The sequence below is a fragment of the Gadus chalcogrammus genome, chromosome 18 (genome assembly GCF_026213295.1).
Source record: "Gadus chalcogrammus isolate NIFS_2021 chromosome 18, NIFS_Gcha_1.0, whole genome shotgun sequence".
In the NCBI taxonomy this organism is placed as follows: Eukaryota; Metazoa; Chordata; class Actinopteri; order Gadiformes; family Gadidae; genus Gadus; species Gadus chalcogrammus.
In genome coordinates this window covers 3,369,202-3,379,201 of record NC_079429.1, presented here as the reverse complement: position 1 = coordinate 3,379,201, position 10,000 = coordinate 3,369,202, and the positions used below count along the sequence as shown (strand labels likewise).

General features: G+C 49.8%; 1 protein-coding gene across 1 annotated transcript in view; it reads left to right on the top strand.

The window, feature by feature from the left end:
- LOC130371738 (disintegrin and metalloproteinase domain-containing protein 12-like) overlaps positions 1-10,000 on the top strand; it is a 73,415-nt gene that overhangs the window by 592 nt on the left and 62,823 nt on the right. The window lies entirely within an intron of this gene.

The window sequence follows — 10,000 nt, the reverse complement described above, 5'->3', positions numbered from 1 at the left end:
ACTGAGAGTGTTTCCGACTCCAGCGCAGATTCTAAGCGTAATGCAAACGCGTAAACCCGAGCAAGACCACCAATGACCCCCCAGCCTTGACGTTCTGTCTCCCAGAAAAAGAGCAGCTTGATAACTTTTGTATTACTATGTGATTCAGCCCAAGGTGGTATACATGTGCGCGCGCACGCACACACACGCACGCACGCACGCACGCACGCACGCACGCACGCACACACACACACACACACACACACACACACACACACACACACACACACACACACACACACGCACACACACATTCGTTTTGAATGCATTGTATAGTAACAAATTTGCCAGGGTTTACACCACCGAATTTAAAACATGTTGAACTTCGGGGTGGGGGGCGAGAAGAGTTTGCGTTCAGTGGGTGGTGTGCGGTACTTTGATGACCATAGCTCACTTTTCCAGAAGTCGGTTGCACCATATTTTATATTGTTACAATTATTGTCAGTATTTCTTGGAAGATGACAACGATGATAATGATGATGATAATGACGATGATTAGAAATATTATAATGATTGTTTATGCTATACTTTTCTATTCTAATTCATTATACTGCAGTCTTTTTTCATCAATGTTTTTTCTGGTCAGTGGTTATCAACAGAAGCATACTGACAGCTCTGTTCGTGAATAAATGCTTTCACTTAGCGTCCCCGGCAACTTTATGTTGAGAACATAATAAATCATTACAGTGCCCCCCACAGCCCCACAGCCCCCCCGCCTCCCCAAACGTGCACCCCCCCATCCACTTTCCACTCCTCAGAATTAAAGACATGCTGTATTGCAAATGACACCGAAGCTGTCTTGATAATACGCGACGCCACTTATTCCCCCAAGAGCGCCTTTAATCATGGTTTAATTGAATCTTTTTTTTTTTAACATCGGTTCTCTCTCAGGTCACACAATAGCATGGCATGAGAGAAACGGATGTATTGCTGTAATGTGGCTGTGGAAAACGTGAGCGGATAGATAAGACCACGTGAGGCAGACCTCCAGCAATTATGCTGAACGGTTCCGGTAACAATCTGAAGTACCGCGGCTAAGGAAACGTCAGCACCAGACTGTGTGTGTGTGTGTGTGTGTGTGTGTGTGTGTGTGTGTGTGTGTGTGTGTGTGTGTGTGTGTGTGTGTGTGTGTGTGTGTGTGTGTGTGTGTGTGTGTGTGTGTGTGTGTGTGTGTGTGTGTGTGTGTGTGTGTGTGTGTGTGTGTGTGTGTGTGTGCGCATGCTGGGTTGAATATGTGTCTGCATGTTTGTGTGTGTGTGTGTATGCGTGTGAGTGTCCTCATGTTGGGTTCAACATGTTTGTGTGTGTAGGTATGTGTGTGTTCACATGCTGGGTTGAACATCTTTGTGTGTGTGTGTGTGTGTGTGTGTGTGTGTGTGTGTGTGTGTGTGTGTGTGTGTGTGTGTGTGTGTGTGTGTGTGTGTGTGTGTGTGTGTGTGTGTGTGTGTGTGTGTGTGTGTGTGTGTGTGTGTTCGAGAGGCTTGCATGTTCCTTTAGTCATGCACACTCATAATGAGTGAGTGTTTACTTGGCCGGCTGTGATGTGTGTGGGAAACGCAGTGTGCCGCACCCTCCTATCCCTTGGCCCTTGGGGGGCCCCACCCCTGGGAGCAGGGGACCCACGGCCACTCAGGTTCAGTGCTTTACGATAAGTGAACGGCCCCCAGGGGCCCGCTTCCATCCCTCTTTGAGAACATATGTGGGGTGAACGCAGTGGTCGACGTCTTGGGAGCCCCCCTACTGTGGGAACCCCTTAGACATGAAGGTGTCTGACGGAGCGTAAACAAGGCCGAAGTGAAGGGAGGCCACATACCAGCTTAGGGTCAGGTCATCAGCTTTGAAGATGGCGGAGGAGCCTTCAGGGGCGGAGGTAGAGCGGGGTGGCTGGTAACCCGGAGTTTGATGGCTCGATCCCCGGTTCCTCCTAGCGGAGTGTCGATGTGTGTCCCTGAGCGAGACGCCTCGCCCTGACTGCTCCCGACGAGCCGGCTGTCGCCCCTTCGTGATTGACATCGCCGCCGGTGCGTGAATGTGTACGTGAATGTCAGGCAATATTGTCGAGTGCATTGAGTGGCCAATGGTTAGAAAAGTGCTGTATAAATGCAGTCCATTTACCATACCGTACAAAAATATGGAAGTAGAGAGGAGACTTCACCCGTCGCTTTACTCTCAATCGTAGTGAAGTCGTAGATTTCACGTTATGGGCGCAGCTGTTGGTTGACACGTTCTGCGTCCAGCGGTGGAAACGATCCACATTTGGCCAATTTAAGTGTGAGGATTGGTTGGCCTCCACTCACTCTAGCGGCAAAACTCATTTTCAAGCCCTAATATCTTTTTGATGAAGTAAAACTGTCAAACTCGACCTCTCAAAAATAAACGATATGGAGAGGAACCAGCCACTGAAAGACTCTAACCAACCCAGAAATACGCATTCGCTTCATTACGAGAATCCTAACACAATTTTCTGTTGACTTAGAATGGTGTCCAGTCTTTTCGCATCCCACCACACACGCGCCACCTAGAGGCCGTTAAAGGAACCACACACTAGTCTGGTCCTAGGGGGCTTCATTTGATCCAGACCTTCACCCATCCACAAGACTTCAGACCCATGGCTTCGCCTCTGCTCCATGACTACAGATGAGGTGAAGAGGCCAGAGACAAGGCATAGGGAGGAAGCCTTTCTGGTGGTCCCGGGTTCTCCTGGTCTGACTGGGACCAGGGGGACGGGGGTGGACGGGGGGACGGACGCCTGTAGGACCACCAGTGTCAACGGGGGGCTCATAAACATTTCATAGACAATGGGTACACATTTATAGGCAGGCAGAAACAGCACTGCGACCTCACTGCCTCCCAGTTAGAGTGTTCTTTTTGGAAAGAAAGTCATTTTCTAGTGACCTTTCTCCATCGCTCCCGCTTGTTACAAAGAGGCCCTTGCCCAGACACTTTGGTGGCTTTTTAAAGAGAAAAGATTGTCTGTAATGGCACACACTTTGGTTTTTAAAGAGAAAAAGATTGTCTGTATCGGTCATTGGAGATGAGTGTGGCAGCCGATCTCTTCTGTGCGCCATCCCGCTGAGGTTCCCGGGCTATTTTCCACCCTTTTAAACATTTAAATGTGTTTATTATAGTAATGTCCCTGGGCTGCTCATGTAGATCAACTCATCAGATCAGTAGATAGTGGGAGGTAAATTGTTGGGTCTTTTCAAGATAAATTAGTGAAAACATATTTTCAGACTTTCAGTCCAGAGTTTCAGTCTCAATGTCTCCCTCTTTCCTTCTCCTCCTCATTCTTCTTCTTCTTCTTCTTCTTCTTCTTCTTCTTCTTCTTCTTCTTCTTCTTCTTCTTCTTCTTCTTCTTCTTCTTCTTCTTCTTCTTCTTCTTCTTCTTCTTCTTCTTCTCCTCCTCAACATTTCCTGGTTTTCTATATCTGAGCTGTCTCGATGTGCGGCGGGATGGTATCACTTGTGAACAATGTGCTCTGATAGTTGACACACTTGGCTTGTCAGGCAGTATATTTTTAAGACAGCTCTGTCGCTACAGCTGACATGACTCTCTCCCTCTCTCTCTGTCTCTCTCCCTCTGTCCTTCTGTCTCTCTGTCATCACGAGCAGCCTGCTCTCTGCATACTGAGACATATGAAAGCTGAGCTAGGAATATATTTTTGGACTGTGTAGTTACGGCGTTCCTTTAAGTAAGCGCTAGGAACAACATTAACCCTCGGGAAATCGGATATCTCCGGGCTGTGACCCATCCCATTTTCGTCCGAGGCCTCTCTCTCTCTCTCTCTCTCTCTCTCTCTCTCTCTCTCTCTCTCTCTCTCTCTCTCCTCTCTCTCTCTCTCTCCTCTCTCTCTCTCTCTCTCTCTCTCTCTCTCTCTCTCTCTCTCTCTCTCTCTCTCTCTCTCTCTCTCTCTCTCTCTCGCCCTGATTGCCGGTGGAGACATTTCTTTGGTCCACCCCTTAAAGAATGTTGTCGAAGGACGTTTTGAGACACGCGAGAATGAAGCGGGCCAACGTGTTCTGGAGCGCAGTAGGGGAACGGTTAATCGATAGAGCAGTTGTTTGTTGCCTGGTCTCTGATATAGCTATCATCATCGGTGTACCGGGAGGGAAAAGTCATTTTGTTCTGCGTTGGCTTAGCATGGCTGACCCTCCGACATGTGTAGCTCGCAGTGTTTGTTTTTTTCCCCCTCCGTACATTTATCTGCGGGGCGGTTTTTTGGACTTGTGTGACCTCGCCCCGATAAGTTTAACAGGCCGTCTGAAACCCAAGGCCTCTCTCCGGGCTCTCCCCCCGGGCTCACACACCCCGCCAGGTCAGAGTGGAGCTCAGCGCACAACTCCCTCTGGGTTCCCCGACACGCACACGCACTCACTCTCCGTCTCTCTTTCTCTCTTTCTCTCATCTCTCGCTCTCGTCGCTCTCTTGCTCTCTTGCTCTCTCGCTCTTACTCTCCCGCTCCCTGTATCGCTCTCCTTCTCGCTCTCATTCTCTCTCGCTCTTGCTCTCTCTCTTGCCCTCTCTCGCCTCTCTTGCTCTCTTGCTCATTCTCTGTTTCTCTCTCTCTCTCTCTCTCTCTCTCTCTCTCTCTCTCTCTCTCTCTCTCTCTCTCTCTCTCTCTCTCTCTCTCTCTCTCACTGGTCCACGGGCCCAGTTGTTCCTCCAGCCCAGTGTGTAATCTATCCGGGTTAGCTCATGTTTTTCACCATATCTGCGTTTCGCCTGGAAGACTTTCTTGGGGGACCTTGCTCGTCCCGTTCGCCCCAAGTGTTCATACTTCATCGGGGCTTGGAGCGGTCGGACAGGCCTCGTTATGGACTCCCATTTCTCCTCCATACGCCAGCAGCATCCATAGGCTTTTTCTTTTTTCTTAATATTCAGAATATCTTTTTGGCTTGTGATTGGCCCCGATATTCTCATGATGGAGGCCAGCAGATAGATACGAGACTGCCAAAGCCCCCCTCCCCCAAGGGAGAGATATATAGCTTGTTAATTTTCATGTGTTGAAGACCACCAACAGTTTTAATAAGAAACAAACTGGAGGAACTGGGGAAAAACATCTTCCTCTGCTAACTTCTCACACTTCTAAACATCCTGTAACGTGTACGGTTCTCTCTCTCTCTCTCTCTCTCTCTCTCTCTCTCTCTCTCTCTCTCTCTCTCTCTCTCCTCTCTCTCTCATCTCTCTCTCTCTCTCTCTCTCTCTCTCTCTCTCTCTCTCTCTCTCTCTCTCTCTCTCTCTCTCTCCTCACACACACACACACTTCTAAACATTGTGTTGTACAGTGCTATCCTTGCAGACCAGTATGGACTGGTAGGATACTGCTGGTCTGTCTGATAGAGACAAAGAGAATTATGAAAGATATCCCAGCGTGTGGTTTGGTGGGGAAACAGAACTGTACTTTTGAGACTTTCTGACTGGTAACCGAGCTGGTCCCGGTACTGAGGGAAACATTTCTATTTTTATATCCAGGTGTGTATCTGTGACTCTGTGTCTATAACTGTGTGTCTGTGAATGTGTGTGTTTGCGTGTGTGTCTACGTGTGCATGTGTGTTTGTGTGTGTGTGTGTGTGGTGTGTGTGTGTGTGTGTGTGTGTGTGGGTGTGTGTATGCATACACATCCACATGCAAGTGTGTGTGGGTGTGGGTCGGTATGTGTGTTTGTGGTTGTGTGTGCGTGCGTGCGTGTGTGTGTGTGTGTGTGTGTGTGTGTGGGTCAGTGTGTGTGCGTGTGTGTGTGTGTGCGTGTGTGTGTGTGTGTGTTTGTGTGTGTGTGTGTGTGTGTGTGTTAGCAGCCTCAGGTTTCGACGACAGTCGGGCCAGTCTGTAGATAATCAATCACCCAGCCTGGCATGCTGCCTCCGCCCACATTTCATCCCTCAGCTCTGGGAGGAAATGAAGAAGGAGCTGAGGTGCGACCGGGGCTAACCGGCCGGGACCAGATGACAGGTCCACTCCTCTCTGGGTCCAATTCAAACGGTCAGGCCCAGTCAGAGCCCTGTCGCTGCCAGCACTGAGGTCGGCCCCTGTGTGTGTGTGTGTGTGTGTGTGTGTGTGTGTGTGTGTGTGTGTGTGTGTGTGTGTGTGTGTGTGTGTGTGTGTGTGTGTGTGTGTGTGTGTGTGTGTGTGTGTGTGTGTGTGTTTGATTTATGTTCCAGACGCATCAGGGCCCGCGATGAATTCCTTATTTAACTCCTTCCACCAGGACATCCAATAGTACGCTTCGCAGCGATCACAACAGGAGGGCGGAGCGCCCACAGGGCCCGCCCTCCCCCGCTCCTGCAGGGCGATTGGCTGGTTCCGCGGGTCAGAACCTTAAACCAGCCAATCAAATCCAATGATTGATGGGCGACTCTCTAACAGTCGGGACACCCTGATGGCATCGTCGGTTGGTAGTTGAACTCTTTACTCTCGTTTATATGACACATTTAACAATGTAATCCAGCCGTTTACACTTTAGTGAATCCCTTTGACCATAGATCACCGTTTAGAGGACAGCTGTAGTCTCCACATCACTTCATGTGCAGATGTTGTTCTGACCTTAAAAAGCGTCGAGGGAGCGGGATGATGTCGGAGCCGTATTCCCTCTTTGAGGAACGCCTGCCACAAGCCGTTGAGCCGCTGCCAGGCATGTGCTTTTCATGACAGACTGACTAAAGTTCCAGGCCTGGGTGTAAATGAAATTGTGTTCTAACGAGCACACACGCACGCGCACACACACGCACGCACGCACATGCACGTACGCAAGCACGCACGCACACACAAACGCATATGCACACACACACACACACAAATGCACACACACGCGCGCACGCACACGCACGCACGCACGCACGCACGCACGCACGCACGCACGCACGCACGCACGCACGCACGCACGCACGCACGCACACACACACACACTGCCTCTCTCTCTCTCTCTCACACACACCACACACCACGTTCTCAGACTCTGACCTTTGTGGCCAGGCATGAAAGCATTGCACCAGGATATGTTCCACTGGGGAGCCTAAACTGTCTGCCACCTGAGGCACCGCGACTACCCAACCAGCTAACCCCCCCGTCCCCGTCCCCCGTCCCCCCCTCCGTCCCAGCCACACTCACCCCCAGCCCGAGCCCCGGCAGCACTGCTGAGACAAGGGTAATTTCTGTGGCAGCCCCATCCATTTCTCCGTGAGTAATTATGTGATGACATCAAGGGTGTGTCTGGCGCTAATGACTTTGGTACCGCAGGTACGGTTTCAGAATAGAGGGAGGGGGCGAGGGAAAGGGAGAGGGCAAAGGAGAAGGCATGGAGATTGATGGAGGCGGAGAGGAAGAGAGATGAAAGGAGAGAGCGTAAGGGGACACGAGTGTAAAGAAGTAGGGGGGGGAAACCGAGAGAGAGGGTAAAGCACTGCAGGGCTCCACAAGCCCACAGGCTCCAGGGAGCGGATGAAAAGGAAAAAGTGGTTATAATTTTATAATATTTTCTTTTTTTTAGCGCGGGTTGGATGTGGTTTGTGGCTCACAGTCCAACAGGGCCCCGAGACCCTGTGGTACTCTTGGGTCCGGGTTCCGCCCCAAAAAATGACCTTTAATGGGCTACCAGGGATGGCTGCCGGCCCCAACACAGCAGACCTCGTGTCAGGGCTATTGGAAACAACCCCTGGGCGAGTTTTAAAATGGAAGAGGCATGTACGGCAGAATGACTTATTATTCTGCAATGTGTTCGGGATTAAAAAATGTAACAGCTCAGACCGCGGTCAGGACAGGAGAACCATCATCTCAGCCAGAGGAACAAGAGAGTGGGGGATCAGAAACTAAAGGGAGATAATAAATGGAGTGAGAGCGATCGAATGAGAGGGAAACAACGGAATAACAGGGGAGAGAAGTGGAGTTTGTGCAGAGAGAGAGAGAGAGAGAGAGAGAGAGAGAGAGAGAGAGAGAGAGAGAGAGAGAGAGAGAGAGAGAGAGAGAGAGGAGAGAGAGAGAGAGAGAGAGAGAGAGAGAGAGAGAGAGAGAGAGAGAGAGAGAGAGAATGCAGTAGTGGAAGGCCAGATAAGCAAAACATATAACTACAGGAATGGCGCGGGGGGGGGGGGGGGGGGGGAGAGAGAGAAGGAAAGCAGAGAGAGGGGTGGAAGACAGAACAACCAAACCTTTGACCAGTGTAGCGATACCAGCCGCTCTCTAACTAGCTAATCGTTAAACCGTCAGAGTTTGGCTCTGCCCTTAAATAAACCGCTACTGACCCTGTGTAAACCCAGGGTGCAGACATGGACTCATTGTGCAGCAGTAGGTACGGCGAGGCCGCCTTGTGTTACCATGATGTCACAGGCTCAGCGGTTTCCCAGAGTCCCCAAGCTGCGTCCCTGGCTGGGATGCTGCGTCACCGTGGAAACCAAGCCGACCTAACCCGCTGCTGACCTGGCGTGTTGCCGATTAAAACAATGTAATTACCGGCTCCCATCAACCGCCGCATCAACTGATGCGGCGGTTGAACCTCTAAATGCTTTAACTACCGAGCCCGTCCGCGTAAACAACCCCCAACACTCCCAGTTTGAGAGTGTGTTCTGTGCGGAGGATAGTAGCTCCTCCTCATACTATAGGTCATTGGTTCCAAAGGTTCGTGGTTTTAAGGTGATGTTGCTGTGGCCTGAAGAGTTACTGGGAGGGTGAGCAGCAAATCCCAAGGAGTGGCTCCACCCCAGAGTACCAGGATATATATATATCGGATAATGGCCGATATATCGACGTGTTGAACACCCGCCGACATATCGATATTGGACGTTTTATGCTGCTACAATATTTGGAATCGGCCCCTAAGTAGGGGCTGGCCACAATTGTCAAGAGGGGTAAAGAGTGTGTGAGAAATCCATGAGAAAATGCGGTGAAGCTTTAATTATGTAATCTGAAGCGGAAGTCATCTAGTCCTCTGACTGATCTACCATCATGCCAGACCAAGTCCCAGTTGTATTTAAATGAGCATAAACAGCCTGTCTTGGTTGGAGATAGATTGAGTTCACCGTGTGCATGCCAATCAGCCAATTATTAAAGATACAATGGCTCGGCAACAAAGGTTTGCTTATTCAAGAAAACATTTCATCCGGCGTTTGCACTTGGATGCACTGCTTGACGACATTCTCAAACTCGTGATTTCTGGGGGAGCTGCGCCCGGGTTCGATGATTAAACCCGTCACCCCTTGGCCGCTCTGCCCTGGAATATGTGAACAAACCAACGAACGAACTACGCTTCATCATTAATGAAGGGAAGTGTGTATAATGTAGTGTTATCTGCGGAATGAACCAGATAGAAAAGTATTTTAATTATTGTTTAATCTCGTGAAAATGAGACGCATAGTGTTTCATATTTTGAAGATAACGTACTTCTGGGTTCCGTTTTGATATCCAAGGGGGCGTTACCGACAGGCGCTGACCAAAATGCCTCTGGAAGCCATCGGGGAGACCTTCAACCAATCGGAGCAACCGAACGTGTGACACATGAAAAGGCCTCAACGCCTATCGCATAGGCCTCTCCTCTTGACAGTCATCGTGTCGAACCCGCCCAATATTAGATACACAGCCGGATTGGTCGGACCCGATCCAGGTCTGCTGGAACTCTGACCGGGACTAGGGCCAGACACACATGCCAGAGCGGATAAAACACCAGCTTGCATATTCTCCTGATTCCCAGGCTACATATACATTTAAGGCATTTAGCAGACGCGTTTATCCAAAGCGACCTTGCACTAAGTACATTTGTCAGAAGAAAGAGAAACAACAATATATCGCTGTTGGTCAAGTAAGGACGTTCAAAGAAGCGATTCGCTAAACACTTACAATCGCTAGGTTAACCCATTCCCCGTGTACAACATAGATATCCAGGATAAGATTAGAAGTACTATTGTGAAGTGACCAGGAAGTACAACATACATTAAGTGCGTAAGAGAGGTGTTTTTAGGAGAGTAAGGGAGGATG